The sequence below is a fragment of the Protopterus annectens genome, chromosome 3.part1, assembly GCF_019279795.1.
Source record: "Protopterus annectens isolate FY-2018-M chromosome 3.part1, PAN1.0, whole genome shotgun sequence".
In the NCBI taxonomy this organism is placed as follows: domain Eukaryota; kingdom Metazoa; phylum Chordata; order Ceratodontiformes; family Protopteridae; genus Protopterus; species Protopterus annectens.
Genome location: NC_056732.1, coordinates 67,360,844 through 67,383,892, shown reverse-complemented (window position 1 = coordinate 67,383,892; position 23,049 = coordinate 67,360,844). Strand labels below are relative to the sequence as shown.

The window sequence follows — 23,049 nt, the reverse complement described above, 5'->3', positions numbered from 1 at the left end:
GCTATTGCAACAGTCTCCAGACTTTCAGGAGTTATGCAGTCAAAAGCTTGCAAGAAGCATGTAAAGATTAAACAGCTTCAGTTTGGTAGACTAACAAGCCAAAGACTACATCACAGTAGCTACTGTGTAGAAAAGGTATCACTGGGTGATAGAGAAAGGGGGCACCCAGTTGTGAAAGTACCTGTGACGACCCACCACTGGAAACTAATATGTGACGTGGATATCCCACCCATGAGCCTGTAATCAAGGAGTCTCAATCCTCACCACTGGCACCTGTGGGGGGACATTCACCAGGATGATAACAAGTACACACACAGTATTTTCAGATGCAACTCTCTGAATCAAGTGCAACTTCCCTTAAGAGCACAGAGACCACCGTTAGTCTGCGGCTGATTCCTCTTTCTCCAGATCCCCAATAAGAGTCCCCACTGACACAGCTATAGATTTGAGTCCTTAGCTACGGCTTCAAGCCAAGTCCTCCAACAGTCTCTCTGTGCAACCAGTGCTTTGTGTCCCTGCAGGAGTCTCTGACACACACACACTCTTGGAGATTTGATCTGAGCATACACACACACACACACACACACACACACACACACACACACACACACACACACACACACACCCTGGGAAGGATTGGCACAGGTTTACTAGCTATGCCCCCTTTTGCCCAGACTATAAAGCAGTTATCACTGCCACCAGAACCCCTTGACAGCTACTTTAAGACCCTTAACAAAGGGTGTCCAATCTTACTGTGTAATATTAATATTAATACAAATGGTAGTTTGACCAAGAGCAAGGCTGTTAGGAGTGGCCTACACAGTGTCACCAAATAAATATGCAAGTACTCTCAAAACTTAAATATCTCTACAAAGATCAGCCACAATGAAAGGTTTAAATATATTTAATAATAAATAATAAAATAACAAGAAAATACTAAGTATATATCCACAGTGACATCAGAGTTCAGAATCACAGGAAATATTTAAAACTACATTGTAGGACAGGCTCAGACAAATAAAAGAAAATATCTAAACTAAGCTTCACTATATTTCTGACTGAATCTAAGAGAATAATACTGTACCCTAATAACTTACTAACAGAGCAAGGCAGATGATGTGGTGAATGGTTTCTTCTTGTTGTCAGGTCCAAGACAGAATACAGAATGCTCTCTCTCACTCTGAGACTTCTCAAAATAATATCTAAAATATTACTATTGGGATGGCTTGCAGAATAACATCATTTCTGGTAATCTGACTTCTAGTTCTTATGCAAACCCCCACTGCTGGCAACTGGCAGTATTTAGCACCTACCCATAAAAATACACACACACAATGGCTTTTGCTCAGATCTGTAGAGCTTCTGGAGGTTGCAAAACAACTAAAGACTTTCCACTCTTCCTGAGTGGCAATTATTTCACCCCAAAGACAATACAGAAAGCTTCCTACTACAGACACTGTGTCTCTGGCTGCCTTGAAACCCTTGAGATAGCATCTTTATGGCCTAGCCTCTAAAGTGATTTAATTTCAGATATTTTTCTAAAGTTTGCTGGACTGAGGTCAAACTTCCGGTTTCCTCTATTAAAACATGTACATTTAAACAATTACAATAGTGCATGTACATTTCTGTTCTCTTCCAGTATGGCATACTGTGGATACATTTTAAACACAAGCACTTTACAAATACCTTTTCAACACAAACATCTGTACCAAGCAGTTTGATATACACATGACATACAGTTCTAATACATTTGTAACACAAGCATCTTATATAAATTAGTTTGATATTCACAAATGACATATAATTATTTACAAAATTCCAGCTACCTGTGCTAGCAGTACCTCCTTTCGTCACACTTCTTCCCGCCTTCAAAGACACAAGCTAGCTTTTCAAGTGCCCCTTGAGAAACGTTGATTGAGAGGAATGAGCCTATCTGGGAGTACATTACCCCATTCCCTGTCTTGAGAGCCATGCGTGTTGGCATTGCTGCCACCACTATGGTGTTGCACTGTCATATACGCCTGCAACCCTTAGTACCTTGGCATTTTGCTGGCTGGCTTGATGTAGCCATGTTAAGGGATTGTGGTCTGTAACTACAGTAAATTTCCTTCCATACAAATAAGGCTGAAGTTTCTGCAGTGCCCACACTACGGCTAGACATTACTTTTCTACAGCTGCACAGGATTCCTCCTTGGGTTGGAGCCTAAGGCTGAGATATACCACTGGGTGCTCTTTCCCTCTGAGAAAACCTGGCTGAGTACAGCCCCCTCCCCATGGTTTGGAGCATCCACCTGCACAACAAATTCTTTGCTGTAATCTGGACTGGCTAATACAGGGAGTCCTCCCCCAGATCCATTAAGCTTCTGGAATGCCTGCTCACATGCTGGGGTCCACACTACCTTATCTGGCCTGTTTTTCCTGGTCAGGTCTGTGAGGGGAGCAGCTATGATACTATAATTGGGGACAAACTTTCTGTAATACCCTGCTGTTTCTAATAATGCCCTCACCTGCTTTGTGGTAACATGGGCAGGTCATGCCTGAATGGCTTCCAATTTGGCAGGTTCTGGCCTGATGTTACCACTTCCCACTCTATGTCCCAGGTAGGAGATCTCTGCCATAGCCACCTGACACTTACTGGGCTTAATGGTCAACCCTGCCATCTGTAGTCTGCCAAGCAGCTCCCTAACATGCTGAAGGTTTTCTTGCCAGGAATGGCTACAGATGGCAATATCATCCAGGTAAGCAAGGGCAATATCTCCTGCTAGGATATGATCTACTAGCCTCTGGAAAGTCACTGGGGCATTTTTCATCCCAAAGGGCATTTTTGTGAATGCATACAAGCCAAAAGGAGTCACAAAGGCTGAGTTCTCTCTAGCATTAGGAGTCAAGGGCACCTGCCAGCAACCCTGTTATAGTGGTAAGATACTTACCCCACCTAGCTGCTCTAGTGGTGCATCAGTCCTAGGCATGGGGTAAGCATCTGACTCTGTGCGACTGTTTATAGTTTCCTGTAGTCCACACAGAACCTACTTCTGCCATCCTGCTTTGGTACCAGCACCACTGGGAAGGCCCATGGACTGCTGGACTCCTAGATTACCCCCAGTTCCAACATTTCCTGCACTGCCTCCCTCAGAGTCTGTTTGACTCTCTTAGGTACCCTATAAGGGGCCCGCTTGATAGGCTTTTGAGGTCCTGTATCCACATGGTGCTGCACCAGGTGGGTACACTCTGGTTTCATGCCCACAAAGTCCTGTAACACTACTCAGATTTCTCGAACCTGGGTAGGGGACAGCTGCTGGGACATTGCTACCCTTCCACTGACTTGTCAGTCTCAGCCTCACTGAGTAGATCAGTCATCAGATCCCCCTTGGACTCCTCCTGCCATCCACTGCAAACACTCAGCAAAAGGGCCTCTCTATCATACGGTTTCATCATGTTAACATGGTACAGTTTGTGCCCCTTCCTCCTGCCTAGCAGTTTTAGCATGTAGTTAACAGCACTGACCTTCCTTAACACTTTGAAAGGTCCCTCCCAAGCTGCCTGCAGCTTACTGTGTCTGACAGGAACGAGAACCATAACCTGCTGCCCCACAGCATACTCTCTGTCTCAAGCATTCCTGTCATACCAGACCCTTTTCTGCTGTTGGGCTTCTGCCAGGTTCTCCTGGGCAGAGCCCATGAACTCCCTTGAGCCTGGTCCTGAAGTTTAGGACATATGACACAACAGACTCCTTGTGGGATTCACACTCATCCACCCACTCATCGCAAATCAAATCTAGCGGTTACCTCACCCAATGTCCATAAAACAACTCAAAAGGTGAGAAACCTGTGGGTTCCTGGAGCACCTCTCTGTAAGCAAACAAAAGATGGGGCAATTTGTTTCACTACTTCTTAAAACTGGTCTGCAAATGCCCACAGCATGGTCTTTAGTGTAGAGTTTAACCTCTCCACCAGACCATTAGTCTGAATATGGTTGGGGTGGTCTTCGGATGCTTCATCCCACAGTGCTCCCACAGACAAGCCGGCAGGTCTGACATGAAATTTGCACCTCTGTCAGTCAGGATTTCTTTTGGGAAACCTACCCTACTGAAAATCTCTAACAAAGGATTTGCCACCTTTTCTGCCTCAATGAAGACAGGTTCACCACCTCAGGGTATCTGGTAGCATTAATCTACTACCACTAGGATATACTTCTCTGTGGAACCTGGGGTACTCAGAGGCCCCACAATATCCATCACAACCCTCTGAAATGGCTCCTCAATCACAGACAAATTCACCAAAGGAGCTTTGACCCTGTCTTCTGGCTTGCCTATTTTATGGCACTGCTCACAGGTCCTGCAGTACCCTGTTACATCCCCGGAAATCCCAGGCCAATGAAAGGTCTGCATAACACATCTCTTGTTATGCTTTAGGCCCATACAACCTGCAGAGGGAATGTCGTGGGCTATGTCTAGAAGTGCCAGACGGTAGGCTCTGGGAACTACCAACTGCAGTATTACCTCACCTTCTAGCCCTCCCTCAGGGGTCCTCTCTCTCTATACAGTAACCCTTTATTCCAGTATACAGATTCCCCTTTTACTTAAGAATCAGGCACCTCCCCAGTTGCCTCCCTCAAGCCTTGTAATGTAGGGTCTGAGAGCTCAGTCTGTCCCACCTCTCTCTTTGTAACCCTTCCCAGCTTCCCTACCACAGGAAGTCTGGTATCCCCTGACAGCGGTGCCTCATCTATCAGCCTGGGTACTACTACTCACCTCTGCCCTTGCAGTCATTCTGTCCAAAGGAACATCAGTAGCCACCAGCAGCTGTGGCTCACCTTCATTCTCACTGCTACAGGGCAGCTCCCTCTCTGAAGTAACCAACTCACCAGTCCTGGCTTCAATTGTGGGGTCTGTCTGGGTTCCCCCCAGGCTACCAGACCCACATGCCTGTCTCTAAGCCTAACTGCATGCACAGAAGGTACTGCATTATCAAAATCATTCACTATCAGGAAATCTGCAGGGATATCCTCAAACACAACTACTTGCTTGCTTCCTTTTCCACTCTCCCAGTCAAGGTGAACCCTAGCCAAAGGTATTTGGAACGGGGTCCTTCCTAAAGCTCTGACTGGATTAGACTGCCCAAGCAAATAATGCTCCTCTTTAACCATTGCAGGCTTCATAATGGTTAGGTCAGAGGCTGTCTCTCTCTAAGCAGCACCCTGTTTCCCATCTATTAAGACAGGATATAACCTTTTGTGGTAGTTTGGTACCCTTGTTGTCTTCAGACAACTTACCACTGGCAATCTGTCATCCCCACTTGCTGGCTCCCCTACCTTTTTTCCCCCCACCTTCCCATCTTGGACATCTATATGCTACAAGGCCCCACTGGTTACATTTAAAATATTTAATCCTTGATCCTGGCCCATGTACCTGAATTAGTGGCTTCCCCTGTTACTTACGGACTCTGTTGGGGTGGTTGAGGCTGCCCACCATAGGTTCCCTCAGACCCATGTGCAGAACTGAGTATCCCTTTCCTGTGCAATGATGCCCTGCTTGGTAGGTATAGGTCTCCTTTTTCCCCCAACTCATCTGCGGTGTTGCATTCTCTATCTGCCAGCCAGATTCTCATGTCCTCAGGCAAAGTGCTAAGGGCTTGTTCCCTCACCAAAAGGTCTGCGAGCCCTTTAAAAGTGGTGACCTGCCACCCACTCACCCACTTATGAAAATAACTGCTTAACTCAGCAATATAATCACACACACTTTAATCTGCCTTGCGTCTATGCTCACAAAACTTATTTCTATAAACTTCAGGTGTTAACTTAAAACACTAAAATAATTTTTAACTGTATTATAATTAAGCAATCAGTATCATACAATTTAGAAACAGCAGTTATAGGTTTACCATGGAGTAAGGGGGTCAAGCAACCATACCCACAGCCCTTGGTCAAAATTATACAGTTTACATACTCTTTCAAAGATATTTACAAAACTATCAACATTATCACCATCTGCAAATTGTGGAAGAAATTTACTGACCTTTATTGCTTCTGGGGTTTGGTGACTCCCTTCCCTGTTACCTCCATGACCCTGGCAAAGAATCAGCATTTCCTTTTCATGTTTCCGTTGCCTCTGCCTCTCATTTTCTTCGGCTTCCAGAAGTCTCAGTCTCTTTGCTGATTAGAATTCTGTCTTTTTCTCCTTTTCTTCAGCCTCCAAACTCCACAGTCTCTCTGATGATTCTAGTTCCAACTTTTGGCCACCAGCTTTAAGTCTCTAACTCCAGATGGATTTTTAAATTCTCTGAGGAAAAACTGAACTGTCCATTTTCTGAGAGCTGTACATCCCCAAGGCCAGTCTGGCTGTCTTCCTGGTTGCTTGTCTGTGATGCAGCTGTGGCTAAGGCTTCAATCACTACCACTTTAGTCAAGCTGGCATGCACCAGTCCTTTAGCTTGGCACATCTCGGCCAACTGTCTCCTTGTCAACTTCCCATAATCCTCTGCTGACATCCTTGCCTGCTCTCCCTGACTAAGCCAACAAAAAATAAATAAAACTATTGTGATATGAAACTCTGAATGCCTACCTTGTAGCTGCTTGAGAGTAGAAACACCTTCTTTAGTGACCACTGTTTACAGGATACAGGAGTTCAATATAGACACCAACGAATCCCAATATGTGATGTGGTGATCCCACCACTGCCAGCCAACATATGATGTGGATATCCTACCACTGCCAGCACAGTATCTATAAGAGATGGATGTTCCATTAACAGGTATGACTTGTAAGACAATATTATATTACTTTTAGGGTTCACAGTTGGAGCTGTTAGGACTGTTTTCCATTTAAGTAATGAGCCATTTTGTGAAGTTACCTTTGAGACAGTTGTTGAGTGATAAAAATGCTTTTTGAGTCCTGGAAAGACTCCTTGTTTTCTAATATAAACTTTATTCAAAAGAAAAAAGGTCATTGTTTAGTTATTGCCCATGGACGTGACTGCCTATGAACTGAAAATGCATTTCTGATTGTTTTGATTGTGTGTGTGTGTGTACACACACACAGACACACACACACACAATTAATTGTTTTTATGAAAAAAAGTGCTTGGAATGTGATGTAGGTGTATGTTTCTTTGCTGGTAATGGATGTTAAGCTGCAGCATTTAACCTGCATACCTAACCATCCATTCATTCATAACCTCTTTTTCCCATTTTTGCACATGAGGTCAGGGTGTCACTTCAACAATGACAATCTACAGCCAGATGGCTAGCCCTGCCACAGTAGTTCTTCATCACCACACACCCACTCGCACACTCACACCCAAGGCCAATTTAGTGTCCAATCCACCTACTGCATGTCTTTGGAATGTGGGAGGAAACTGAAGCACCCAGAGGAAAGCCATGTGAACACACAGAGGACATGCAGACTCTGCAGATAGGGCACCCCACCCAAGAATCGAATCAGGAAACCTCTTGCTGTGAGGTGATAATGCTCTCTGCTATGCCACTATGCCACCTAAATGGTAAATGAGGAACTCAAATACTGGGATCAGCCCAAAACTTTTTATACTTGTGAAGAAGACACACATTTATTTCAAGACTGTGTTAAGAGATGGTATCAACAATGTGGAGAGTGGGGACAGAAAAACTGACAATGTTTTGTAAGAAATGACAAACAGAAGGACCTTTATGGCTTGATTGCCCTATACTAATGAAACTTAATGTGTGGAGAAGTTACTGAAGATGGGATTACATACAAAGTTACTGCAGACATTCACACTGAAGGACACATGTTAACTTACACTAATGTACTTAATATAGTAGCGGGAGAAGAAAAGGATTTTACTGAAAGGCAGGAAGGGCAACATAAGTAAACCATTCAAACAACTTATCACTTTGATGTATTAAAAATGTTGAAGATGATTCATACAAGCCAAAGGGCGAATAAGGTGAAAGTATAATCAGGAACAGGCTAAAGAAAAGAAAGATGCAGCTAGGTTTAATTGAAATTGCAAAAAAAGGGGGGAGATAATTTTGTGATTGTTTCATTCATGATAACAGCAAAATCAATGAGGTTTGAAGACTGCTTTTGCAGAAGCCGCTATATGTTTGCAAGACATGACAGTAAAGCAATGGAGACAAAAAGAACAATTAAGCCATTTATGAAAGCAAGTTATCTGGGCAGCCGTGGTGATGCAGTGGTTAGTGTTGCCGCCTCACAGCAAGAGGTTCTCCGGTTCGATCCTCGGCTGGGGTGCCTTCTGTGCAGAGTCTGCATGTCCTCCCTGTGGTTGCGTGGGTTTCCTCAGTGTGCTCCGGTTTCCTTCCACATCCCAAAGACATGCTGTAGGTGGATTGGACACTTTAAATTGGCCCTAGGCATGAGTGTGTGCGTGCCTTCTGTGGAAGGTTGGGTGCCGGGCTGGCAACTCAACACCGTAAAACTCCACTGCCAATCATGAGCAGATAGGTGATCAGCTGTGGCGACCCCTAACCGAGAAAAGCCGAAAGAAGAAGAAGATGAAAGCAAGTTATCTACAGCTGTAGTAAGGAAGTATATTCTGAGGAAGTCATCCTGTTTAACAACACTAATACAAAAAAATTAGATGTGACAGCAATAATGTTAGGTAGGTTGTTGTGTGATTGTAGGATTCAACAGGGTATCTTAAGATTAACATTGACTTATGTTTGTACAGCTACAGGTGACAAGAGTGAAATTATTTGATGTTTTAAAGCAGTCTGTTATAGTAAAAATGAATACCAATGCAATAGGTGATTTTAATTTTTATTTGAGCAAACGGGTAGGAAAAATATCACAGGATATTGGATTTGTAGAGAAATTAAAGCTTTGGTAGGTTGAGGATAGGGGAAGGGAGATTTTAAATGTATAAATAAGGAAATATACAGATTGAGACTGATTTTGTGTTATTGTCAGAGGGTTTATATAAAGTTGAAGGAGGATTAAGGAGATGGCATTTTAGACCATAATGCGTAATGGTGAGAGCATGTGAAAGGCTGAAGGCTATAAAAAAGGTAAATCAAAAAGTTATATTCTTCTATTCAAGCAGAAGTAGAAAGGAAAAGGTTATGGGGGGATCATATATATGATGCATCCCTTTTTTTAAGTAGTGGACAGAATGGCAGGGTAATATTAAAAGAAAAATAAAATGTTTTTGCAGGTAGAAGAAAAGGAAAGAAGACAAAAATGAAGAATATAAGTAACTATATTAAGACAATATGATGCAGTTTTAGACAAAGAAGTGAAAGACATAGGTTTAAAGAAAGGCAGTTCTATGAGAAAAATAAGGAAAAATAAAACACGCTGGATAACCACTGATTTGTGGTGCACAGGAAAAAATAGCATTTACTTTTTTGTGGGGTGGGGGTGCATGAAATATGCAGAAGGAAGAATGAAAACATAAGGAATGCTTCAGTGGTAATTGAAAATGGTGATGGCAAAGTCATAAGAATACTGGTTGAATATTTTACTAAAAGATATAGTTAAGGTGTAGTTAAAATAAAAGATGGACTTTGCAGAAACTACAGAGGAGGTTCTGTAGGAAAAATAAATTAGGAAACAGGATTTCGATGAACATTAGAGGAAATAAAATAATACAGGACACCAGGATGGGATAGTTTATGAATTTTACAGAAAAAAAAATAAGATTGTCATAGATATAATGAATGAATGGTTATCAGAGGAGAGGACTCATGAGCAGATTTGTGAAGGGATAGTGATGTTAATTAAAAAAAAAAAAAAAAAGTTAAAGATGATATTAAAATTGGAGACCAATACTTTACGAATGCAGATGATTAGCTATTTATGAACATTATGCAAAAAAGGATACGGTGGCTATATCATCTAAACAAATACAGGTGAAAGATATGTTACTTTTGAAAAAGTAGTAGTATATCATTGAGTGAGGGAAGAAAGAACTGACAATTTGACGGCTTGTGATATAGCTAAAGCATTTCATAGTACCTGAGCAAGAAGCCATACTAAGAAATTACAGGCTAAAAGATGAGGAAGGTATTACAGGCAATATGTAACGCCTGGGACAGAATGTCATTCAGTGGATGGGAAAGTGACACACAAAGTACAAAAGAAGTCATAAGGGGTTATCCAATGTGTGGGGTGTTGTTTATGATGCCAGTTTATGCAATAGTGAGAGTGTGTGCTGTTAAATTAGAGGATACTAGATGGAAGATTAATAAAGGGATACAGTTATCATTTTTTTTTTGGTTTATGCAGATGAATTAGTAATAGCATTTAGACAGAATAAGGGATGGATGAAAGAAATAATAAGGAATATGGGCTTAAAATTAAGTAGGGATAAAAGCAAAGTTTTTGTGATGTAATTAAAGTATGACAAATAGTTTTTAATAAACAAGAAATAAGTGTGCTTGGTTCAATTTTGTAAGCAAAGCACTGAACGAATGTGGAAAGCTTTCCAAATGGCATATACAAAAAAGCTGTACTTAATTCATTCTTATATATTAGGGAAGTTATGATATCTGGGTGGTGTATATGCCTTTCCAACAAATTAACAAAAGGAATTACTGGAGTAGGTGTATGAAATTATTTAGGGTGGGGGGTGATCATATTTCAACCCTACTGTTTTGTTGTACTGTAAGGGAAGATGGTGGGGTGGGTTGGGTTTACTTAATCCAATGGTCTATTTAGCATCATTGTATTTGTGTTGGATATTAATGTTGTTGTTGTCTTTCGGCTTTTCCCGGTTAGGGGGTCGCCACAGCGGAACTCCGGTCTGCTAATGATTGGCAGTGGATTTTTATGTGCCGAGTTGCCAGCCTTGACGCACAACCTTCAACGAAGGTACACCCATTCACGCATGTCTCCACACAGAAGACGCTCTAGCTGAGAATCGAACAGGACAACGTCTTACTGTGAGGCGACAACGCTACTGCAGCACCACCACCGCAGTATTTGTGTTGGATATTAATAAAAGTTGGAAAAGAAAAGAGAGGTCTAGTGGGGACCTGTCTAGAAAATATGACGTTGTCATATGACAAAACAGCAAGACAGGGATAAATAAATAGAGAAGTGATAGAATATGTTAATAAAATTATAGTGTGGAAACTGTACTTGGAAGAATGACAAATGAGACAGGAATGGTATATTAAGATCATGAAAGATCTTGGAAATTATTCAAAATCAATAAAAAAAGTAGCTATATGAGACAGCAGAACTATTTCAGAGGGTGGAAGTTGTGCAATATTTTTTATAGTGGTTAATATTGGGTAAACTGCCTTTGAAAGAAAATGAAGTATAAGCAACAGACTATAAGATTATATGATTTATGTAAGAAATTATGGAACACACTTTCAAAGAATATATCCAAATACAGGAGTTCTGGAAACAAATTGTGGGCATTTAGAGATATGACTGTTTTACAGCTGTAGATATGAATACGACATTATAAGAGATTATAAAAATATGGGGAGGGTGTTAGTACAAACAATAGCTAGGACTGTAATGGAGATGTGCAAAGAATTATTGTACAACAAATTCTGGGACTGTGACATTGCTTTAAGAAAGATATGTATGTGCTTAAGGAAAAAAGGCTGCGGAAGAAGAGACTGTGATGTACTGTGCCACTAATACTGTCTACTTTATAAAAGGAAATTTTTGTGTTAATTAATGATGTGTATATACTTAAAGATGCAATATGCAACAAAGGTCCCCTACTTTTCAATAGAGAATGCTGGACTGCTCCTGGCTGCTGGAGAATGGAAGGGAGGTCAGTATTCTGATGAAGACTGTGGACAATCCAGTGATACAAAGAATGGGTGAGTAAGTTGAACTTACTATAACAGCAGATATTCAAATCATCACTGCTGCAATAGCTCAAGAAACAAGGAAAGACTAGGATTTTGAATGCTGATCATAAAGGAGAATAACAACACCCATACAGATTATATTCATAAGGTAGCAGAAAGTATTCTAAGAACTAAACCAACACAGAAATGGAGGAAGGAGATTCACCTGATGGGGATGGCTGCAATTAGGGATACAGACAATAGGCAAGAGAAGGCTGGAATTCACTGGTGAAAATCAAAAAAGGAATCAAGGTATTAGGAGCACATAGTTAAGAGAGGCAAAGGTAATAGAAAGGGAAAAGGCCAAGAATTAATTTGGACTGCACGCTAGAGACTGCCTTCCCTATCAAGGATTGATATCAGAGTATAGGTAAAATGAAAGAAATAGGGGATCCTAAGAGAAAGACCAGCAGTTTTTGAGTCTTTAGTAGAATCTAGAACAGAAACAGAAGTTATGTACTCACCATAGTGTTCCATCTGTCCATTTTTATTCTTCCTCAACTGTTGGGTTTGGATCCAATCCTCGGATCTGACTCGGCTGTTTCTTCCAGTTTGTGAAACACTAAAAAAACTCTTGAGCTCCTCCCTATACCCATAATGCCCTAATCACCTAACATACCTCAGATTTGGTTTGCTGTCCATAGACCTACAAGGTAGTAAGGAATTTTGACATAACAGAATCTGGGACTCAAACAAAGGAACAGTGGATATTCTTCGTGTTTCACTGTTGCAGTCATCACCTGTGGGTTATCCTTGCTGTGACAGCCCTCGGCTGGCCCAAATACCAGAGTCAATGTTTTTGTGTGCTGGCTGCTGTCGCCTGTAGTCTGACGTTAGTACTATAAATCAAGGCAGCTGACATCATTACATAGGTCTTTCTTGCCCTGGAGCCTGTAGCAAAAGCAGTTTTCACAAGTGCCGGTCGGTTGTTACCAGAAGTCGAATTTCAGCAGAAAACGTCTAAAGCTAAGTACCCCATTGGGGACCTTTTTTCTTGCTCTAACTGATGTCTGAAAAAGTTAACAATTGTCTCATCTGTGGAAAACAGACCCCCCCCCCCCCGAGACTTTCATTCTTACTGCATCACTTGTTTAGGCCCAGACCACGACGTCCCTCGTTGCTGGTTCTGTGCCCTCTTTAATGCGAGAGCCATTCGCCACAGAGCTCTTTTTTTAGGCAATTATTTTCGTATTCTGTCTTTGAATTCCCGATATAACCAAACCACAAAAAGTATAGCAGAAGTCAGGTCCTCAGCTCGAACAGGGTAGAAAAATAGCCAATGTCTTCCAGAAATTATATGAAGAACTCCGATGTCAGTAAAAACACAGGTTTATTGCCAGGACACTATACACTCCATAAAACATGAAACATGAATGGTTAAGCGCTTTCATCTGAATCCCTCAGACTTCTTCAGAACCAAGATTATCACTTAAGACACCCCTTATATACTTAATTAGGCGCCAAAAAATCAAGTTAAATTAGTGAATAAATTCTTAAAGAAACATTTTGTTACATATGTTATTAAAAACTTGGTAAAACATGTAGATTCCTTATAATGCATATGAAAAATACTGAGTATTGATGCTCTATTTAAATGTTCTTACAAATATCCAAAAAAATGAATATCATATATGGTGTATAATGTATTCTAGTGTATGAAAAGAAAAATCCCTAAAAACAATTTAACTATAACAATAATCGTGAATGAATTAGTGTCAGTATTTATCAGTGATTTAAATTTCTATAAAAAATTATATTAATTGTATATTAACGTAATAATTAATATATACATTAATAAATACATTAATAAAATTATGACAATCTATGTCTCTCATCCCCGGTCCAAAAGCAAAAAAGGCTTAATACTAATAAAATCATTTAGGCCGGGGGGAGTTGTTGCATCACAAATAATTTGCCATTCGCTTTCTTTATATGATAAATAAGTTTTCCAGTTGCCACCATATACAGACAATTCTACCTGATCAATTATTTTGAATTTAAATGTATGGTCCTCACTCTTGTCCAACACATGCCTACTTAGTGCGTTTTTGGTGTCTTTTTTCTTAATTCTGTGCAAATGTTCAAAAACCCTTGTTTTGAGTTTCCTCTCTGTCTTGCCTACATAGTAGGCAGAGCAGATGGTACAAGTGGCGAGGTACACTACCCTCTGACTATTGCAGTTCCCTTTAATACTCCAAAATCGGGTTTTTAGTAAATTGTCCAGTTTGACACTACTGTTCTCATTAATGTTGTTGCACTGATTGCAACAACCACACTTTTTTGTCCCACTCCGATTCTTACTATACTTAATACTGGAACTTAACTCTAATAACTTTTTCAAGTTGGGGGCAGTCTTACATACACATGTGGGCTTATACCCTATATACGATGTTATGTTGTCAGATGTATTTAACAATTCCCAATGTCTGTTTAAAATTTCCTTCACCAAGTTGGTGTATGGGTTGAATATTATTACACAAACTGTTTTGTTAAACCCTGAATTCATCTTCTTATTTTTCACTAGGGGTTCTCCTAGTAAGGGTCTGTATTTAATGTGCCAATTATTTTTAACAAAAAGGGCCACTTTCTCCACCATTTTTCTTGGATAATTTCTTTCCAAAAACATTCGGGAGATGCCATCTATTTCTTTTTCCATGATGTCTTTAGTGGATGACATCCTCGCTGCCCGAATGCATTGTCCCTTAAGGACGTTTTTGAAAATATGTTGGGGGTGACAACTACCAAATTCAATATAATCATTTGAAAAGGTAGATTTTCTAAAAATCTTTGAAACAAATCCTTCAGAAGATGTACTAATAAAAGTATTTAAATAGGCAATACTTGATTTTTCTTTCTTAAATGTAAATCTTAAAAAATCGGTGCTAGAATTTATGTAGTCAATAAATCTCATGATGTCATCAGTCGGACCCTTCCATATAATGAATATATCGTCCAAATATCTGGAATATAGGGATATGTTTTTAAAAAATTCACTGGAAAAAAGAAATTGATTTTCCCATTCAAGCATAACCAGGTTGGCGAAAATGGGTGCACATGATGCCCCCATAGCCACCCCCCTGGTTTGCCTGAAATATTCTCCTTCAAATTGAATGTAATTATAGTCCAGTATTAACCCCATCATGTCCAGGATTAGGGTGATTCTGTCCCAACTAAGCCCTGAATACTTTTTTAGACTGTTTTCAAAATAATTTAAACCTGTAGAACAAGGAATACAGGAAAATAAATCTTGTACATCTATTGTTAAGAAGGTTATTTCCTCAGTCCATACATCAGGGGTTAACCTACTCAAAAATTCCCAAGAGTCTTTTATGAGATGGGGAACAGCATTGTAAATATGTTTCGTCCACTGGTCAATCGTAACTCCCATGTTGTAGGTCTTAGAAAAAGAACCTGCAATAATAGGTCTAAAAGGCGGGGTCTCTAATGATTTATGTATTTTTGGGATTCCAAAAATATGAGCCATTCTTGGGTATTCCGTTCTCAAAAAATGGTAAACCTCATTAGTTATACGATTGTCCATCAAATATTCTTCAATAACTAAATCAATCCTGCGGTAACCAATATTGATCTGATTCAGTGAAACTTCTTCATAATTACCCGATGTAAAAAGAATATCGTGTATTGCTTTAGTATAATTAACTGTGTCAAAAATAATAATGCCCCCACCCTTATCAGGTTTCATTAATCTGATGTTTTTGTTGTTCACAATTTTTTGTAAACAATCTCTCTCCCCTGTGGTCAAGTTATCTTCAAAAACTGAACTCAGGATGTTTGTCTTATGTGTGTCTTTATAAAGTCTGTAGATGTCTTTACAGACCATTTGCTCAAACAACGCAACTTGAGGGTGTGGATTGGGAATGTATGAACTCTTTTTACAGAGCCGTTGTCCATACTGTTGACTGACAGAGTCATTATCATTTTTGTCTCTAAATTGTAGGGCCAAATTAAGTCTCCGGCAGTATAATTTTATTTCCCTGACCGTATCAACAAGATTGAATTTCACAGTCGGAATGTATTTCATTCCCTTGCTGAAAAGGTTGTAAAAATCATACGAAACAAAAAAATCAGTACAATTGTAGACCTTAAACCCAGCAAAAGATGAAGCAAAAGGAACCTGTCTATTTTTTGTAAATGTGTCTTCTGTATTGTGAAATACTCCCTCTGTGTTATTAACTGATCTTTCAGGATTATTTAAAATAATAGCATCTTCTTCCTGTGTAATACAACTCAAATTGTCTGCAGTGTTTAATATACCAGTGTCCTTAAAAGAATAAACATCATTGTGCCCATCAAAATGTGTCATTTTGGGGCCTCTTTCCTTAACTTTTAATGTTTTCTCTGGTATTGCTTGGGTGCGAGGTGATGTCTCCCCCCTTGAAAATTTGAGTGTTCATTTATCCTTTCACTTCTTTTAGTGTCATATCTGTCAGGACCATCTCTACCTATATTAGGACGTGGCCAAACATATACTTTGTGTTCTCTGTATAACTCAATGTCCCTATCCAACTTCTTTAACTTTCTGCTAAATACACTCTTAGCTTTGTTCTCAGCATATAAAAACTGCTTGTGATACAAGTCCTGCCAGTCATCAAAATTAGTGCTTTGAACTATCTCTTCATTGATAGTTTCAAGTTCATTCATCAAAACAGAAATTTTACCATCATTAAATTTCATTAGTTTCTTGATAAAATGGAAACCAAAATCGTCAAACAATTCATTAAATTCACCAATAATTTCTTCAGTGTATTTTACACCTAATGGTAGCTTGAAAAAGCGAATGCCTTTTGGAACAACACCCAGTTTTAAACATTTACCTAAATATGCATTATCAATTTTTACACATTTCAGTGTGATTAATTTTTTGCCCATTATACATATCTTCTCTTTGATGGGTTCAAAAAAGTTTTCATTTACATCCCTGTTAAAATCACGATTGTTACTTTCAAAAAAATAATCTACATTTTCACTTAAAAAATCATTTAAAACATCATTAACACCATTAACTTGTTTGCGGTTTTTGTTAGGTTCAAAAATATTTCCATGTTTATAAACAGTCTTATTTTTGAAACCTGAATGCAAAATATTTTCTCTAAAGTCTGTACCTTTATTATGCTCTTGTCTCGTGGTAAGTGAGGCAGAATATGATTTAAATTGTCCCTTCTTTTTTGGTTTAGCCCCCAGTCTGTACGCCTCTTCTTGCTGTAAAAGGCTGAGATCAAATGTAAAATCACCGTTTGGCGATAAATTAATATCCGCTTCCCTTGTGTCCAGGTCTAAGTCAGTTCTGGGCGTTCTCGGCGTTCCGGTGGATTTTATTAATCCTTGCCCATTTGGAATGTCGTCTTCGCTGTCTGAAGCTTCCAAATTAGTACGACTTCTTGTTAGTGATTCCCTCGGTACCTTCCGTACCCCTGAGCCGTTGGATCCTCCTTGTTGGATACACTCAGAGGGCTTGCCTACAAGCTCCAGCAACCTACTCACGTCACTTTGAAGTGACGTAACATCCGCACGAAGTTGTGAATACTCGTCCCTGCCCAATGAAGCAGAAGGACCCGGTATCTGCCATAGTCAGAAAACAACATAAAAATGCAACGAACAACCAAACCACAAAAAGTATAGCAGAAGTCAGGTCCTCAGCTCAAACAGGGTAGAAAAATAGCCAATGTCTTCCAGAAATTATATGAAGAACTCCGATGTCAGTAAAAACACAAGTTTATTGCCAGGACACTATACACTCCATAAAACATGAAACATGAATGGTTAAGCGCTTTCATCTGAATCCCTCAGACTTCTTCAGAACCAAGATTATCACTTAAGACACCCCTTATATACTTAATTAGGCGCCAAAAAATCATGTTAAATTAGTGAATAAATTCTTAAAGAAACATTTTGTTACATATGTTATTAAAAACTTGGTAAAGCATGTAGATTCCTTATAATGCATATGAAAAATACTGAGTATTGATGCTCTATTTAAATGTTCTTACAAATATCCAAAAAAATAAGTACCATATATGGTGTATAATGTATTCTAGTGTATGAAAAGAAAAATCCCTAAAAACAATTTAACTATAACAATAATCGTGAATGAATTAGTGTCAGTATTTATCAGTGATTTAAATTTCTATAAAAAATTATATTAATTGTATATTAACGTAATAATTAATATATACATTAATAAATACATTAATAAAATTGTGACAATCTATGTCTCTCATCCCCGGTCCAAAAGCAAAAAAGGCTTAATACTAATAAAATCATTTAGGCCAGGGGGAGTTGTTGCATCACAAATAATTTGCCATTCGCTTTCTTTATATGATAAATAAGTTTTCCAGTTGCCACCATATACAGACAATTCTACCTGATCAATTATTGTGAATTTAAATGTATGGTCCTCACCCTTGTCCAACACATGCCTACTTAGTGCGTTTTTGGTGTCTTTTTTCTTAATTCTGTGCAAATGTTCATAAACCCTTGTTTTGAGTTTCCTCTCTGTCTTGCCTACATAGTAGGCAGGGCAGATGGTACAAGTGGCGAGGTACACTACCCTCTGACTATTGCAGTTCCCTTTAATACTCCAAAATCGGGTTTTTAGTAAATTGTCCAGTTTGACACTACTGTTCTCATTAATGTTGTTGCACTGATTGCAACAACCACACTTTTTTGTCCCACTCCGGTTCTTACTATACTTAATACTGGAACTTAACTCTAATAACTTTTTCAAGTTGGGGGCAGTCTTACATACACATGTGGGCTTATACCCTATATACGATGTTATGTTGTCAGATGTATTTAACAATTCCCAATGTCTGTTTAAAATTTCCTTCACCAAGTTGGTGTACAGGTTGAACATTATTACACAAACTGTTTTGTTAAACCCTGAATTCATCTTCTTATTTGTCCTTGAATCCAGCTTAGCCCCTGATGCCCTGCCTCCTGCTCCAGCTAAACCTGACAGGTACTATAGAGTACTGGATTCTCACAAATACCTGTACAGGAACCCTGCTGCAGACCCTAAATTACACAGGGACCCAAAAGAGCTAAGACTAGTTCTGCCAAGAACCCTCTTCCTTCTGACAAATACTCTAGAGCTCTGGACAGATGGGGTAAGAAAGTATACACCTCTACAACCTTAGCTATCAGAGCACTCAGTTGTCAGTTCCATATGTTAAAATATCAACACACTTTGGAAAAATGAAAACAGAAGATTCCTACCTCTCCAACCCAAAAGAGCTGGCAGAATTACTGCACTCTGCTTGTCAAGTGGCCAAGCACTCATTACAATGAGGATATGATGCCCTAGAAGCCTCTAGCAGGGCAGCAGTGACAGGATCTGTTATTGGAAGACATGCATGGCTGAAGGAACAACCTCTCCCTGATCATGTCAAGTCTAAACTTATTGATGCACCCCTAGATAAGGAACGCCTGTTTGGGGAAAAAGCAGAAGAGGTGCTTAAAAAGATGGAAGACAAAGCTAAATCTATGAAAATAGTACAAAATTTCTTTCAAGTTCAACTGCCCAGATTCAGCAAAAACATTCCCTCTAAGCACTGGGCTTTACCTGCACCCAGAAGACAGGGCCAAGGTAAGCCCCGCAGGGAAAGGACATTGAAGCCCTATCCAAAGGCCAGCAATGAAGCAAGCAATGGACCACTTCCACCTCTAAGGCAAGCCTCTATGGCAAGCACTCACAATGACTCTCCCTCCCCCCTTTTGCCCTCCTTTCACTCATCTAAAACTAGGAGGAAGGCTCACCCTCTTCAAGGACAATTGGATCTCTATAACAAAGGACCAATGGGTATTAAAAATAATTTATCAGGGATACACTTTCTCGTTCAGCAAACTCCCTATTCCAAGAGGGTACCCAGACCTCCCCCCAAACCAGTGGGCAGAGGTATTAAAACAGGTAAAAACACTAATATCCAAGGGGGCAGTAGAACCTGTCCCTCCGGATCAAACAGGAAAAGGTTTTTCCTCCAGACTATTCCTTGTTCCCAGAAAAGAGGGCACTTGGCACCCCATCCTGTATCTATCCAAAGTGAACACCTCCTTGGTTGTCCCCAGATTCAAAATGCTGACCTTGCAGCAGCTCCCGCCTATGCTCACACAATGTCTGGCTGGTGACACTAGACCTAAAAAATGCCTACCTCCACATCACCATCAGGGAATCGTGCAGAAAATTCCTGCACTTCAGAGCAACAATCAGCACTTTCAGCTCTCTTCACTGCCCTTTGGATTATCTACTGCTCCCAGAGTATTCACCAAATGCTTGGCCCTAGCTATAGCATTCTGCAGACAGAGAAATATACAGATTTACCATTACCTGGATATTTGCCTCATTCGGGCAAACAACAAAGAAAAGTTGCTCCAGGATCTTCTCTTTGTCAAAAAACTCCTAACTTCCCTAGGGTTCACCATCAACGAGAAAAAAATCAAAGCAAAACCCCCACCAGGAAAATTGTTTTCCTGGGAGCAGTGCTACACACAGCAACCCTACTGGCCTTCCTATCCCCAGAAAAAACAGGTCTTCCTGCCTCTCTACTTTACCCAGATGGCTTCTAAGTTCCTGCGAGCCCTGGGATACATGACATCTTGCATCCTTCTCTCCAGGCTTCACATGAGAAAACTTCAGTGATACTTAAAGAACCTTTGGTGTCAGCACACTCAGTCCCTAGAGACCACTCTCCCACTGATCCCTTGCATAACAAACGAATTTCTCTGGTGGGCAGAGGCTTGTGCCATGAACAAGGGTCTTCCCTTCATCCTCCGACCTTCCGGCCAGACCATCACCACTGACACCTCAGACATAGCTTGGGGTGCTCACCTAGCAGGCAGATGCAACCAAGGTCTTTGGAATACCCAGCAACTTCACTTGCACATCAACCAGAAAGAAATGATGACAATGCAAAACGCTTGGAATTCCTTCCAACCCCATCTCAGGCCAGGGGTCCTCCTTATAAAAGAGACACCACCACCACAGTAATGTGGTACATCAACAAGCAGGGGGGCACCCAATCTTACCCCCTGTGCAGGCTAGCCATGAGTCTCTGGCTTACAGCCACCTCCATGGGGCTACACCTAATTGCCCAATACTTACCAGGAATCAACAACACACTGGCAGACCACCTAAGCAGAAACTTACTGGACTCCCACGAATGGCAGCTCCACAGAGAAATCTTTCTGCAAATCACCCAGGAGTGGGGGATCCCAGAGGTGGACCTCTTTGCCTCACACCTCAACCACCAGCTGCACAAGTTTTTTTACCAGGGAGTATCACCTCCTGGCATGGAAGGTGGATGCCTTGACCTTCCCCTGGATCTCCCTCTTTGTGTACGCATACCCTCCACTGCCCCTTATTCCCAAGGTTCTGATCAAAATAAGAGAGGAGAGACCAAAGGCCATCCTCATTGTTTCAGTTTGGCCCAGACAGCATTGGTACTCCTTACTACACAGTCTGACCTTACAGCCACCAAAGCTGCTTCCCCTAAGGTCAGACCTCTTGACCTAGGAGATGGGGAAGGTACTGCACCCAGACCTACAGACTCTCAAACTTTCAGCTTGGCTTATACACTAAAAACTAACAAGAAGTCCCTGTTAAGCAAACAGGTCCTGGACATCATCACAGAAGCCAGAAGGCCCAGCACAATAAAATCTTATGCAGGAAAATGGAAAATATTCTGCTCCTGGAAATAATCAAAAGGGGGCAGTACCTCACAAACTTCCATCCTGGATTACTTAGCAGAGTTTCTCAATAGTGGCCTCTCCTTCTCCTGTATTAAAATCCATGCCTCGATCATCTCTGCCCATTATGATTCAGACCCATCTTTCTTCTCTCATCCTTTGATTAAGCAATTCCTCAGAGGGGCTTCTAATATCAGGCCTCCCAGAAGACCTCCTACTCCACCTTAGGACCTGAATTATGAGTTAGAGAAACTAACCTTACCCCCTTTCGAACCTGCCCCTTCAACAGACTTGAAATACCTCTCCTGGAAGACTGCCTTCCTACTAGCCATCACCTTAGCCAGAAGGGTCTCAGAACTTCAAGCTCTCATGGCTGTCCAGCCCTTCATGATTTTACATGCAGACAGAGTCTCCCTGGGGACTAATCACTCCTTTATGCCCAAAGTGGTATCTGATGTGACCCTTAACCAGGCCACACACCTTCCCACCTTCTTTCCCAACCCTCAGAACAAGGGGGAAAGAATTATACACTCACTAGATGTGCACAGAAAACTCAGATACTGTCTGGACTGTACTAAGCCATCCAGAAAAATTGACCAGCTTCTTGTAAGCTTTACCCCAGAGGCAGAGGGGAAGCCCTTCTCCAAACAAACCATTTCCAAATGGATTTCACACTGTATCCATTTCTGCTATAGACTACATGGGAAACCCATCCCTAAGTCTATCCGTACCCACTCCACTAGGGCAACCTCCACTTCCACTGCCTTCCTCAGGGTAGTACCTACCAGGGACATCTTGGAAGCGGCCACGTGGACCTCTGTCCATACCTTTACAAAGTATTAGCACTTACCTCTCTTTTCCAAGTCTAGGGCAAGGTTTGCCTCTGCAATTCTGCAGGGCCTCCTGACCCATACCTAGGACTCTACCTATCCTTCCACCCTTTACCTCAGCTTTGGGAATCCTCCCACATGTGATGACTGTAACAGTGAAACACAAAGAACATAGTACAGTTGTGTACGCTTACCATAAATGTAGATGTTCAAGTGTATTCAATGTTGCAGTCTTGGTTTCCCTCCCTCCATCCCCCATTTAACACCTTCCCCTAGGGGGACACAAGCTTCCCAAGGTGGCTCTTAGCCACCAGGACCACTCCTCTCTTTCCCTTGTGCTTCTGATGGGTCAGGGCAAGAAAAACTGATGTAATAACGTTGGCTGCCTTGCTTTATAGTACTGAGGACCTGACGTCAGACTACACGTGACAGCAGCTGGCGCACAAAAACACTGATGATGGTATTCGGGCCGGCCGAGGGCTACCACAGCAGGGATAACCCACAGGTGATGACTGCAACAGTGAATACACTCGAAAATCTACATTTATGGTAAGTGTACACAACTGTTCTTTCCTGCAGTATCCTTCAACCTTTCCAAGAGTAAAGCAAGAAGAGGGGTTTGGTGGGAGACAAGTTGAGGAAGAATAAAAATGGACAACACAGACAGAACGTTATGGTGAGTACATAACTTCTGTATCTGGTGT

General features: G+C 40.9%; 1 protein-coding gene across 2 annotated transcripts in view; it reads right to left on the bottom strand.

Annotated features, from left to right (window-relative positions):
* LOC122798000 (zinc fingers and homeoboxes protein 1-like) overlaps nucleotides 1-23,049 on the bottom strand; it is an 842,803-nt gene that overhangs the window by 5,261 nt on the left and 814,493 nt on the right. The gene's annotated exons all lie outside the window — the stretch shown is intronic.